This window comes from Lepidochelys kempii, chromosome 3, assembly GCF_965140285.1.
Source record: "Lepidochelys kempii isolate rLepKem1 chromosome 3, rLepKem1.hap1, whole genome shotgun sequence".
NCBI classification, from domain to species: domain Eukaryota; kingdom Metazoa; phylum Chordata; order Testudines; family Cheloniidae; genus Lepidochelys; species Lepidochelys kempii.
Window position 1 is genome coordinate 7758735 of NC_136382.1, and position 14441 is coordinate 7773175.

Sequence of the window (14441 nt, forward strand, 5' to 3'; positions counted from 1 at the left end):
TTCTGATCTCTCATGACCATTAGCTCTTTATTTAGAATTTCATGCCAGAATAGAACGTACTGAATATTCCAAGGCTGCTGCAAAGGCTTTGAAATGTCTTTGGGGTGCCTATTCCTATTTGCCTACTCTTGAAATAGAGATGGTCTTTTGCTAGAAGGATTATTCTTCAGAAAAAATGAATCCGTTGCATCTACTGCAGGACGCAACACATTCTATCTTTGCCAAATCCGCTGACCACTCTCTCACAGCCACATGCAGACAGTGTGTTGTTCCCAATGAGAGTTACCACAGTACAAAAGCCAGTTATTTATTCTTCTCCCCTTATTGGAGAGTTATGTGCTTTTAAATAGCATTATTAATGCTTAGCATTTATGTTTAGTCTCAACATCCATGTGAAGTATCTGTTATCACCACTTTAGATACAGGGAAAACAAGTATGGAGGATAAGTGACTTGCCTAAGAGAGCCAATATCCAAGCCAGAATCAGGACTCAGACGTGTATTCAAATCAGTAGTCCACAGATCATTTCTCTCTGCATCACAATGGAGTACTCCTTGAATTTGAGGAAAAGTGTTCACTAAAGTAATTTTGGACCTCCTCCTGTTCCATCTTAATAACCAGTTCAGTAGTAACCCTGTTGTCATTTCAAAATATACATTCCAGAATTATCCCAAGAATTTAATTCTGATTTGCCTCCCCTGGGAAATAATATCTATGTCTTACACAGCACTTCTCATCCACAGATCTCAAAGCAGCAAAGACTGCACTGTTTCTTTAGAGGTTTCAAGTGCATGTGTGATGAAAGGCTACCTCACAAAATGAAAGCTCATTTTCTATATATTCTTATCAAATTCCCTTTAAAGTCTCTTTGAAAGAAATGGCAGGTTTTTTATGTATGGCGCTGAGGTTCAAGGAGCTCAAGTATATAAAGAACTGAAAACGTGTTCACCCAGCTCACAGAGAAGGGCCTACAGCTAACATCTCCAGAGAGATGTGGTTTGGGGTCATGCCCTTAGAGGTTAGACACTAGAGTGGGATAGGAGATGGCACTAGAATGAACAAAGTTTGGCTTCAATATTAAAAAACAGCCACTTCTCAGAAGTCAACTTCCCTTCAGGGAGAAGAGAAAGACAAGCCCCTTTTGGCAACTGCCATTAACTGTTGAAAAGGAAGAGCAAAAGGTTCAAACATGGACTCTGACAATGAAAGGTTTCAGAGTAACAGCCGTGTTAGTCTGTATTCGCAAAAAGAAAAGGAGGACTTGTGGCACCTTAGAGACTAACCAATTTATTTGAGCATAAGCTTTCGTGAGCTACAGCAGCTCACGAAAGCTTATGCTCAAATAAATTGGTTAGTCTCTAAGGTGCCACAAGTATTCCTTTTCTTTTTGACAATGAAAGGTTACAGCTAACAGCATTTAACCTTTGTAGCTAAGTAGTCTAGCCTGTTTAGCAAGCATTGCAGTCTCTTCACCCAAGTGTAACTGAGTGCTTCTATTTTATTCCCCTCCAACATGTTGATCCTCTTAAATAAAGACTACCATTTGGATGTGACTGCTGAGTTGAGGATTCGACTACGCCCTCTCTAGGCACACAACAATCTCTGCTGTCTTATGAAAAAAAAAGGCAAATGTAGTTTACTGGCCCAGCTGCATCCAATGCTGCTTATTTAAAAAGGGCCTGGAGAGGTGCAAGAGATGGCAGACAGTGTTCCCTTCTGGCTTATAGTGAATCTTCAGACTTTTGTGTAGGGTTGCTATTACGGTGCTCATTTAAAAAAAAAAAAAAAAGACTATTTTTGGCTATTAAAGGAACTGCTTTTGTCTCTTGTTCTGCTTTTCATGTTTACATTCTTTTTTCATTATGGTCCTTTCTATTTTTGTGCCCACTCAATACCTTCCACCAAAGGAGAAATATAATGGCCTCTTATATGCTTAGCAGTGGGGAATTCTAACTTCCTCTTACCCACATCAGAAAGATCCTTAAACCTATTCGTTCTTTGTTTGCACAGAATTCCAGCTAGCCATTTCTTCACTTCTAGGAACACAAGTACTACTCCCTTGTGCAGAAATCTTTGTGGGTACTGGAATATGCTTCACCCACCTTGCTGTCTTTTGAAGGCTGGAAACTACCTGTGGATTAAGTCCAGAGTTTGAAGCAAGGCACAATTCTCTAAATTGCTGAATTGGCAGGGACCCCATTGTTCACAATGGCACTGAACAGAAACAGGTTTGGGGGGGGGGGGGTCAGGAGAGAACTCCCTTAACCTTGTGGTTCTCATTACAAATCACTTATCAGGATGCCAAATAGGCACTTATCGCTATACTCAAGGATACAGAGCAGCATGTCAAGTTGTGTTTGTTTCCCATTCCTGGCACTTTTGAAGGCTTATCCAAAGGACTCTGTTGCTAAACAAATCAAGTTTATATTGCTGTAATTACCGTAAACATGTGCCATACATTAACCACTGTAGACCAACTGCTCAAGAATTAAATAAGTGCAACTACACAAGTGATTAGAGTGCAGGACTGAGGCCTGCTCTACACCTAAAACGAGAGACGTGAAAAATGTCATGCCCTGTGTGATTATAGTTAGGTCAACCAACCCCTACGGTAGATGAAGCTAGGTCAACAGAAGAATTTTTACATTGACCTAGCTACTACCTGTTGGAGAGATGGATTACCTACATCAACAGAAAAACCCTTTCTGTTAATGCAGGAAGGTTCTACACCAGTGATTCTCAAATTTTTTTTTTCCCCCGCAGACCACCTGAAAATTGCTGAGGATCTTGGCGGACCACTTAATGATCTTTCCAAATGTTGTTTGTACCGTTAGCTAACTATTGTAAAGCACTTTAGATAAAAAGCTCTAAATATAAAAAACCCTTAATAATAATTATTATTTTTGTTCTACAAATAAAAGCACACAACTCATATTTTAATATCAGTAGTCTTACCTTTCTAATGCGATGGATGGGCCTTCTCTCCCACGCCACAGCAGCTCCCAAGCTGGGGCTGGGAAAGAGGCGAGGTCTCTCCATAGCCACAGCAGCCACAGAGCCTAGGCTGGGAAGGAGGGCCATCTCTCCCTGGCAGCCACAGCCCTGGAGCTAGGGAAAGTAACCTCCGTCTCTGGCCACCGCAGCCCTGCACATCCCAAACTCCCCCCACCCCCTCTTCTCACCCCACTGAGCGCTCCCACCTACCCCCTGTTCCTCCCAAGACCACCACCTCACCTTACATGTGTCTCTTCTCCAGAGTCCAAGCACCTAATTTGTGGAGCCACGCCTGTGCGGCTCCACACGTTAGGTGGGTGGCCATTCATGCTCTTGTGTGTGGCTGCCCAAGCACGCACCTTCAAGGGAACTATCTGCGGACCACCTGAATGCAGCTCGCGGACCACTGGTTTGAGAACCTCTGGTTTACACTATAGCAGCACAGCTGCAAGGCCACAGCTATGCTGCTGTAGGGTAGCCATGCCCTAAGTCGGGAGACCTGAGCTCCATCAGCACATCAGTAAGATTTCCTGTGTGACATTTAGGGTATGTCTGTGGTTAAACCGCCACAGTGGCATAGATGCAGCACTGTAGCTTCACCGCTATAGAGCTTCAGTATAGTAGCTACCTATGGCAACAGGAAGGGTTCTCTCGTTGGCGTAGGTAACCCACCCATCAACAGAAGGATTCCTAGTGCTGTCTATACTGGGGGTTAGGTCAGAATAGCTACGTCTCTCAGGGGTGAGGATTTTTCATACCCCCGAAGGACAAAGCTATACCAATGTACCAGTGTGGACCAACCCTATGTAAGTCTACATGCATATGTGAAATGGGAATACTTACCTACCTCTCAGATATGTGGTGAGGTTTATTATATTAATATTTAGTACAGTGCTTTGAGATCCTTGGATAGAGAAGCACTTATTTCAACAGGAAAAAGTTCTAACTGCCAACCTATACTTGTTGCGTGGCAGAATTTCTGGGGTGGATCTAGAGGGCCGGTCCTTATAGAGTAAGGTTGACAACTGATAATTTCAGCCGCCTCTGGTAGCTTTAGTAATACACAACTCGCACCCAGCCTAATGGACAGATGAGAGGAAGAAAATGTTTCCCGACTTCTATTCTAAAGGTTATTTTGTCCATTTTCCATGCGTTTTAAAAGCTATACATAATAAAATCTTGATCTAACTAGATTCTTTAGATGTCTTTAAAAGCTTGGATTTGTTTCTTTTTAACTTACCCATTGGATGTGGAAAGGCCTAATGACAATATACACAGGCTTGTCAGAATTTTATTTTATTTTTTATAACTTCAATGGATAATATCAAGTTTATTTTCAAGCATTTTTTTCAATCATTGATTTAAACGTTCACAGTTGCAGGAAATTATAATCATTTAACTCCAGCATTATAACACATTTTATACACATTCACATGGGACTCTAATCTCTCAAGCAGCAATTTTCTCACTTTGCCTATCTGTTAATTTTGACCATTGATAAAAAACCTAACCCTTCCAAGCCTAAGCATACACGTCTATGTCAGCATCAGGGATATAAATCCCCCTTTCAAAGTATTTGAACAATTAAACATGCTTTTAAAATTGATTTTAAGATAAAGACTCAAACAGAATTGGAAGACTATCCAACATCTCTGCAGTGGCATGTTCTACAGCAGTAACAATGATTTTCAAGCCTGAGTTCTCCCCCACAGTTAGAGTGCTATGCACGTTTATGTTTTATGTATAAAAAAAATTTAGACATCACAATGAGAAGTAGAGTTGGTCTGCAGAATGAGAGTGATCAGGTGCCAGTCATAAATCCATAAGGACCAACACATCCCTGATGCAGAAGAGTCAACTGCCAATGATGATGGGTCCCTTCTTGATCTAACTCTCAAGGTACGCTGGCAAATTCATGATGAGTTGCACCAATGTAACAAATCAGCCTCTCTGATCACAAGTTTTCTAGTCATGCACTGAGCACTTGAGAATATTTTAGTTTGTCAAATGCCTTTTCTCCTTGGACAGAAAACCCTGCTACATGGGCAAGTCACTCAACTTCTGTGCCAATGTCCCGCATTTGAAAAATGAGAGTGCTCTTGCTTATGCCCAAGGTATTATGAACAGTTTAATATAGGTCAGGTGTTCAAATAATATCACAGTAAGCACCACAGAAAGGCATATACATGTTAAAAGATTATCATCTAAGTTGCAACATCAAGCACACAAAAATTATGAAATGGCAGATTTACAGCTGTCTGTGCAACCTTAATCCGGCCCTCTTGCTTACCAACCTGTACACTGAATGTGGCAGGGGTTCCATGGAAAAAATATTATGTAATTAAAAACTAACAACAGTTGCATGGGCATCCCTAAATCTGGCATTTCCTGACTTTTCAGTTCTTGACTTTGCAACCTAGATAATTGCCGCCTGATATAGCTTCCAGACGGGATGAGAAAGGAAAGGGAGGTGGGTTAGTACAGCAAAGCAAGGCCTTACACGTAACAATAGCATTTCTCTGTTCATATTACACTGATATAATGGTATTCCCATACAGGAATATAACTCTGTCCACATTAGGTGCGTGCCTTCATTAGGAAAAAAAGTGTACTAATTTGAGTTAAAAACCTAGTGCCGATGGGCAGCCTGTAGTATTCACACAAGTTAGCATGCCAAGATAAACCACAGGCTCCCCCGTAGCAGGGTGAGATAAAGACTATGGGAATCGTAGGATTTGCCTTAACTTGTTTAACTCAAGTTAAAATCATAGTGAAGACAAGCCAGTTTGTAGTTTTTATATGAGATAAGTTGAGAACACACCTTTTTCCTAGTGGAGACAAGGAGTGGGCGGGGTGGGGGAGGGAAGTGTACCACTTTCACTATACTGGTATATTACATACACAAGTTGTTACTACTTTAGATAAGCCCTGAGAGAACGGAAATAGCGATTTTTAACATTTTACAATTAGTTAAATCTGAATGGAATTTCACCAAAAAAAAAAAAAAGGAAAAAGCACCTTTCTACCTTGACAGGATTACCCTGGTGCAAACAATGGAGGCATTAAAGCTTCTCCAAGATTATAAGGAGAAAAGTTAGGGAACCTAAGTACAGGATCACTACCAGCTCCCCTTATAATACTGAAGACTGTTACAGGATAATATAAAGAAATTGACACTTGAGGGCACATTATATCCAGGCATTATGGTACTTGTCACCAACACAGATCTACACCCCTGCAATACCTATGAAGTTAACGACAGTAGAGCAAATCCTGTCCGCCATAACCACAAAGCCAAAAGGACTAAGAAGCAAGACTACTCAAGCGAGTAACAAGCAGAATTTGGTCCAGACTTCCCTTGATGTCAGAATTTGTTACTTAGATGTACTGCACTTTGCTTTATTTTTTTAAGAGTTTAATCTTAGCAGCATTAAAGGAATTTAAGTCAACATCTTAGGCTGTAGAACAAAACAGAAAATAGGTTGTGTTACTTTTTCTGATCTGGGCAGCTTAGTTCTGTGTTCCCCAAACAGTAGGTCCAGGGAGGGGTCTGGGTGGGTCACACCCCTCACCCCACCCCCAGCATCTCACTTTTCCTGGGCAGTAGGCAGCGGTATGGGGGGAAGAGTTCCAAGCAGCAGCAGAGAGGGAGTGGCCAGAGTCAGCGAGCAGACAGTCAACCATCTGCCCCACCCTGCATGTGCCCAGAGACATTCCCCTACCCCACCATCCATGCTCTCACTTCCCCTAGCCCAGCAGGCAGTGGGATCCAAGCAGCAGCAGCATCACTGAGGAAGTGCCCCTGGGGCACGAGGAGGTGGCCGACTGCCCTCCCTCTGGCTCCAGCCACTTCCTCTGTGCTGCTGCCGCCAACCCAGATCCCGCTCTCACTTCCCCTGGGCAGCATGCAGAGGCACAGGTAGCAAGGTCCAGGTAGCAGCAGCAGCCCAGAGGAAGCAGCCGTGGCTGGCCGGCCAACAATCAGCTGCCTGACAGCAATCGCAGCCCGGCCCAGCCATAGGGTTGCCAATTTTGGTTGGACGTACTGCTGGAGGTTTCATCACATGACATTCTTTAATTAAAGATTAATCTTTAATTCCTGGAGACTCCAGGACAATCCGGGAGAGCTGGCAACATTCCCCAGCCAGAGAGAGAGAGGAACCAGCTGGGGCTGCAGGAGGGGCAGGACAACCGAGAAGGCGAGAGGAGAGGGAAAACAGGGGTAAAGGGGTGTTCTCAGAAAGGGACAAAATGCAGTTAGTGGGTTGCCTTAGTCAGAAGTGTGGGAAATATTGGTTTAGTTTACTTTTTTAACTTCACTCATTTCGAAAAGTGAAATCAGATGCTCAGTTTTACTTTCCATGTACAGTTCCCCATGCATTACAGTAATATGCAGTTGTGTTTATATTTCCAATACTGCAAAAGAATGTATAAGCCCAGACAAAACACTGGTTTCAGTGACATTTTAGAAACACTTATTCATATTAGGTTTTGTAAGGTTATAATGGTGGTAATACCTTAAGACAAGACTGTAAAATCTGGGAGCCTAGAGTTAAGGAGTAACAAAGTGGCCCGGTTTTCAGAGGGACCGAGCACCCGCAGCTCCCACTGAATTCACTAGATGCTCTACACTTCCGAAAGCCAGGCCAATTAGTGTTGAACTATGGATCTGATGTGTAACTTTAGGCACCCAAAAAAGTTTTTAAATTGATCTCTTTCAAAGGAGGGCCTTTTTTCTTATAAAGTATACTGGAAGAAAGTAAACGGAACGTAGTCTAAGGACTACCTGGAACTTGTAGAACAGTAAAAATATTGAGGCTATTCTGAAATGCACGTTGTTTATGCTTTTAGTTTACACAAAACCCGTTATTTATGTACATGCTAGCAAAGGGAGAACTAATTAAACCCTATTCCTATTAAAAATGAGTCAGCAAGAAAGAGCAAAGACTGAGGCCTGTGAAGTATAATTGTTATACCTGCATTTTTTTTTTTTTAAAATAAGTGGCTCACACTTGTTTTCCGTATAACAATATTCTTAACGTGTCATTTGGAGACATGTGCAAAGATGCTTTACAAGTGAAATCTATTCCAAGGAATTCCAAATACTAACACAGTACTGAGTCAGGCTTCACGCTTTTAATGTACATTTGGACTTGATGCATAACTGTACAGTAAGTTCAGATATGAGCATACTGTAAATGCTCAGGTTTCATATTCTTAACAATATTCTATACCCAGCATTTTACTATTAAATTTGCACTTACACATGCAAGCAAGAATATTGTATGACCTATTTGGTATAAATGGTTCCAGAGTGACCAGCTGTCATTCCTTGAATCCGAACACAATGTGCTTTGAAATTAAACAGTACTTGTGTTTGCTTTTCACCTTTGAGTCAACTGAGTCTTTAGTGAAAATGAGGTTAGTGCACTCATCCTATGCACACTAGTGGATATTGGTTCACACCATAAATAACCTCCCAAAACCATTTGATTAGGAGTCTCTGCTCAAGAAAGGGTCACCACTGAAACAGAAGTTAGCACTGATGCGCATTGGCAGAGCAGGAGAGAAGATGCAGTACTAGAGTAGCAGGGGTCAGAATTAAGGAATAAAACAGAAGAGATTAAAACTGGGTAGTAGGTCCTACTCTAGCTAATGCTGTAAAGTTCTTGATTTTCGTTAACATAAATTCACCCACAATTTTTTCAATCTGATTTGAAATTTAAACTAGTCACAAACAAGTGTCAAAAAAACTATTCTGATAAGTCATTTCCATTACCATTAAAACCACTACTTTCAGGTATTTAACTCAACTTGAAATGTGTTCTGTTAGAAGTTGTATGCAAAGTCTCCGTTTAGGAATGAAAAGGAAGCTTTAGGAGGGGTGAGGGAGAATTGCATTATTTTTAAAATAATGCAACTATAAAAATTAATGATTCCAGATACTTTAGAGGGTTTGTTGTAGATCCTGCAAAGGCTTTTTTAAGTCAGGTTGGTTCAGCTTTATACATAGAAGACTGATAGGTTTAGAGGTTCAATGCTTCAATTATCAACTTTTCTCCCAAGTTTTGGAGTTAAATATATATGAAAAAAGTGAACACAAAAATAAAAATCCCTTTCCCTCTCAACTGCTAAGCTTTAAGTCTCTTGATATGTCATCATTCTCCATTCATAGAGCTCCAAGCCAGAGTACCCTGAACCTCTGACCCAAAAACGTACCCAAGACCTAAATTTTGTTTTTGTTTTTAAAAACCAACAGTTCCTTATTCAGGACATCATGAACACACAGAACAGGTGCAAGGCTCGTTTCTTCTCCCCCACCCCCTTTTCCACATCAGCTAATTCATGTAATATCCTGATCAATTTTAAGCATATAATAAAAAACTGAAAAAGGTGATCCAGTTTAAGAGATCCTGTTCTTAGTTAAGCAGCCTGTTTTATACGTATCTTTCATGACACTTAGATTTCATAGAACAAAACTAAACAAGTTAAACATTTGTTTCCCCTAAAAGTTAGACAGAGGGTCAGCCTTGATTTTGCATCTCCTTGAATCTGTCTTTTTAAGACGGAGCTTTAAACATTTAAATGTTTTTGTGCCTCTGGGAGAAAATTACACATACATCTGAGGGCAGAACCTGCCTCAGTTTTATTTTAGAAGTTGTCTTAGCTTCATCATAGGCAGTGCCCATATTTTGCAATTGAGGCTCGTACAGCTTACTTGCCAGAAAAGTTCGAGTGACACTGCTCATTCGTATATTCATTGAACTATTTTGCATTTCTATAACACCTTTCCTTTGACAACACACAAGCTTGTACAGGTTTAGTTAAATCAGGGCAAATCCCTCTGTGGGGACACATTAATTCAAAACTGGCTGTCAGTTTACCTTGCTCCTATTTGTTTACAGGGGCAAGCTAAACCAATAAGCAAGTTTAAATGGATTTAAAGTGTCCACACACCAAGATGTATTGTCTTAACTAAATCTATTTTAAAAAAATAATCACATTTTTAGTTAAACTGATGCAATTTTGTGTTTAGGGCAGTCCCCAGAGTCCTCAAAGCACTTTAAAGCTTGTCTACACAGAAGGTATGCCTATTTAACAAGGGATGTTATGTTAAACTGATGCAACTTTGCATGGCACTACCCTTGAATCTGCTTAAGAGCCAGGTTTAAACAGATACAAGAATAGTGCCAAGCAAAGTTGCACCATTTCAACCATTTAGACCAGGCCTTAAGTATTATGGTTATCTACAATTGTCTGTTTGAACTAGTTTCTAAATAAACCAATATTAAATGCTTGATTGAATTTGTCAACAATTAGCCTTTGTTATATGGCAGCGGTAGCTACAGGATGTAGTAGACTCTGGGCTGTATTTGCCCTTTTGGGCAGGCTTGATTTAACTTTTACCTGTTTCTCTGAGCTTTCCCTATTTCTCTTTTAAAAACAGATTTCAATGTAACTTTAAAAACTATTTCTTATTCCCTCCCTTTGATAAAAGAGATAAGTATTACTGCTTCAAGGAAATGAGGAACCAAGCAAAACTTGCAATATAAGTAGTTTGCTTACACAAAAATTAAATTAATGTTCTTCAACTGGCAAATTGCTTATGCAAGAGAGGATTTTTTTAGTTACAACGCTCACACCCTAACTTCTGACAATCCTCATAGGTCACATGCAAATTAACTCTCTTGGATTAGTAGCCCACAAGGTGTTGATCTCCAGCAAATCTGCTCATTATAAAAATGTTTATAAAAAGTTAAGGAAATCTAATGATCCTAAAGGTTTCAAACATTTATAGATGTATCACATATAAATGATGTTAAGAGACTGAAGTCTCAGCAATGGGCACATATGTTTCTAAAACAAGACAATGCAGTATTAGAACATAAAATGATAGTATTTCTATGCCAATAATTCTACAATGGAAGTTGCATGACTAATTACGTGAATTAGTCATACAGTCGTGAATTTTTCTCTTACAGTGTTCACAGCAGAGGGCAAGTTATGGGGGAAAACCAACAGCCTAACACCATCTCTAAATCAAACTAATGACTAAAAAATAAAGGTCTTAATTAGTACTACTCTAACCCAACGTGGTTTCTTGTGAAGTGCATTTGTTTTGAAAGCAAGGAATCATGCTGCTAAACAACATGACAGCAGCATATTTCTAGACAATAAATACTTAACTTGAGCAAACCAGGTAAGATCATATCATTTCAATCATGCCCACAGGCTCTGAGACAGGTATAATATTGCTGAAGTTACTATTGTTGTCTAGCATCAGTAGGTGTTTGTTTTTAAAAGGGACAACTTGAACGCCAATCATTTTCAAAAACTCAGTTAAATGTAGTTTCAGATACTATATCAGTTTCTGAGACCCTCCGCAAATTTGTCGATTTATAATCACCTTTTCCTGTTTCTCTCCCTGTTGCTGTTCAAGGGGCTTAAACAAACTGGAGAAACTGTATGTAATAGTTTTTGCTGTTTCCGCTACATAAAGAGCTGTCATAGGCACAAAGTAACTTAAACATTTTAGAACATTTAAACTTTCCCATAAGATTGTGGCAAGCTGAAAATACTACAGGCTCTGAATTGGAATAGGATAGTACACCCCTGGAAAAGTAAACAGTAAACCTCATTTTTAGTTTAAATCCACTAACATACTACTCATCTGTACTTCATCAGGTGTACCACTTTTGAGATTCACATTTCCTGCAACCCCACATAAGCCAGGTCACGTATATAAATGTAAACTATGAACATAAGGAATGCAAGATCTTAAGAACAGCACATGCTAAACACCTACATTATTAAGAGTTTTCAGCTCTGCCTTGCTCTTTGCTGTGTCCCCCTTTTTGGTTATGCCATATCTGGGTCTGTAGAGTTAACATCCACTATATGTTGAGTAAACTTTTACATACCAACTCTCTAGCACTTTAGGTCACAAACCACCCCCTTGTTGCATTGTAGTATAATGCAATACAATCATGAAAATATCAAACATAAAACAACATAATGGCAACGCAATTCTCAGCTATTGAAAGGTCAACATGCACCTAAGAAACCAGGGATTTTAGTGTCTAGAGCCGCCTACACTGGAAGAAAATTGCCTCTCAGCCACTGCTTCTATATAACTAAATGTCATATTCTACTAGCTATAACCCCCTTAGTTCCAACTGGAACTCCTGGGTTGCCACTTACACACACCCCCAACTTAAGAATTATCCACAGTCTGCTGCTGCTTCTAGTCCACGTTTCTAGGACAGAAACCTACAAAATTTAGGGCAACAATTCAGCTGCTGACAGAGGAAAAAAAGCAGAAAAAAATCAAAATCTCCCCACACACTTCAGAACAGCAGTAAGCACCATACACATCTTTTACTCAGACTGTTGGCTGTTTTTCCAAACAAAATGCATAATGACTGAGCCATCTTCTCAGCTCAAATTACACTGAAAGCTATTTGATACCACATTACCATCTTCATTTCCTTTAACCAAGAAACCGCATTAATGTATTACTTGTTTTTCCTCTTAGAAATTTTACACGAAAAAATTAATGTGCGTAACCTAATTCAATGGTGCTGGTGTAATAATGTAACTGATCAGAAGATGCAAACAAACAAAGAGCTGTCATTTAAAAGGCAACAAAATGAAATGTCTTCCCCTCCCCCAGCCCGCTGTCCCTGCAACAGACGTTTCAGCAGCTCCCTGTTGCTGTGTGACCACCACCACCCCCATTTGTGCGCAGCTTCACCCCATCAACAACCCCCATTCCCTCCCCTTCAGCCATGTTTGCAGAACCAAGACAAAGTCACTCCATATAGTTCCAATTCCTCCCTCACAGGGACGCTAGAAGGAAAAAACCCTGCTTCCTTACTTTTCAAATCAATTTCTTAACAATCTGAACAAACGCACAAACTAGTTCAGAAACGAAGAGCCCTGATTTAATCAGCTTCGACTGTCACCCATCCCCTTCCCCGCACTGCTGCTGTGCGGGAGCCAAAGCGTGCTGCACCCTCCCACCCCCCAAACCCCCTTATCCCCAAACCAACAGACATTTCTTTCACATTACCCCTACAGCCACCCCCCTCAAAGAAGAATGGCATGGCACACAGTACAGCCCAGAAACCCGCAAAAAAAAAAAAAAAGGCCAAAATACCCCTTAGACTAGGAGTTGTCTATGGGGAGAATGCTCAGCTCCTCACCAGCGTCCAGGACAACTTCAAAATACTGAACATCCCCCTTCCCATCCCCCTTCTCCTCCCCTGCCTCCCGCACACACCCATTTGCTACTTTCTAGCACCATGACAGCTTTAGTTTCCCCCCGGCACAGCCCAGACCACGGAGGGTGCGTTTGCCTGGTGGTTTCCCCTCCTTACCCCGACGCGCGGCTGAAGGGGAAGGGGCCCAAAGTAACAGCCCCACCGCATGCCCCCGTCCCTCTCCCCGCATTTGCTCCCCCTCACCCTCTCCGTGCCCCTAGCCCGAGTGCTCCGCTCCTCCCGAGCCCCACAGCACCGGGGGGGGGGGGAAATACCCCACCCCGCCCCCTCGTCCAGGGCCCCCCCAGTGCCCTAGATCCCCGCCTCCGCCGCGCCGCGGGGCGAGCACTGGGGGGTCCTCCAGACGCCGCTGCACCCCAGTTCCCGTCGGGCTCGCCCCCTACCCAGCCTGGGGCCCGCCCCCTACCCAGCCTGGGGCCCCCCTGCACACACACACACACCCCCCCGGTGCACTGCTCTAGGGTGCCCCTCACTGGACCTGCTCTGCCCCCAGCCCCCCCCGCAGTACCCCAGAGCCCCCCCACCACACACCCGTTGTGACCCGCCCCGCCCCTCCCGGCCCAGGCGGGGGGCAATGGGGCGCCGCCGCCCCTCCCCTCCGCCCGGCCCCCTGACAGCTGCAGTCCGGCCGGGCTGCGAGCTCCGCTCACCTGCCGCCGCCGCCGCCTCCGGCCTGCCCCCAGCGGAGCTCACGGGGGTGCGACAGCGGCTCCGCCGGCCACACGGAGGGGGGCGGCCCCGAGGGGCTCCGGCTCCCGCTGCTGCTGCTGGGGCCCCGGCTCCCGCTGTGGGGTCCTGGGCGCCCGGGGCCCCCTGCTCCGGCTGCTGGGCTCGGCTGCGGGGCTCGGGCTCCGTCTCCCTCCCTCCCGGCGGGGCGGGGCCGAGCGAGGGGCGGTGTCGCCGCCGCGGCCGGGCCCGGATCCCTCCCCCTCAACCGCTCTCAGCGCCGACGGCTGCCGCCATCTTCCCCCCCCCCCGCCGCCGCCGCCCCCCCCCCAGGGGCCTGGGCGCAGGCCGCGGCCTTTCCCCTCCCGCAGAGCGCGGGGTCCTCCAGCCGCCAGGGCGGCGCCGCCGCCACACGGGGCCCGCGCTCGCGGGGGTGGGGGGGGTGAAGAGAGAACCAGTCGCCATCTTGGTAAAGGGGCCCAAGCACCGCCCTGCCCC

General features: G+C 43.5%; 1 protein-coding gene across 12 annotated transcripts in view; it reads right to left on the bottom strand.

The window, feature by feature from the left end:
- The window catches only part of NCOA1 (nuclear receptor coactivator 1), a 358642-nt gene extending 344411 nt beyond the window's left edge, over positions 1-14231 (bottom strand). For 8 of the 12 annotated variants that reach the window (XM_073335589.2, XM_073335591.2, XM_073335593.2 and 5 more), the window contains exon 1: positions 13928-14230. The gene's annotated coding sequence lies outside the window, so the exon portion shown is untranslated. Of the gene's footprint in view, positions 1-13927 lie in introns of all 12 variants that reach the window. The other 4 variants (XM_073335594.2, XM_073335596.2, XM_073335595.2 and 1 more) reach the window with 2 other exon arrangements.
- Between the last annotated feature and the right edge of the window lie 210 nt (positions 14232-14441).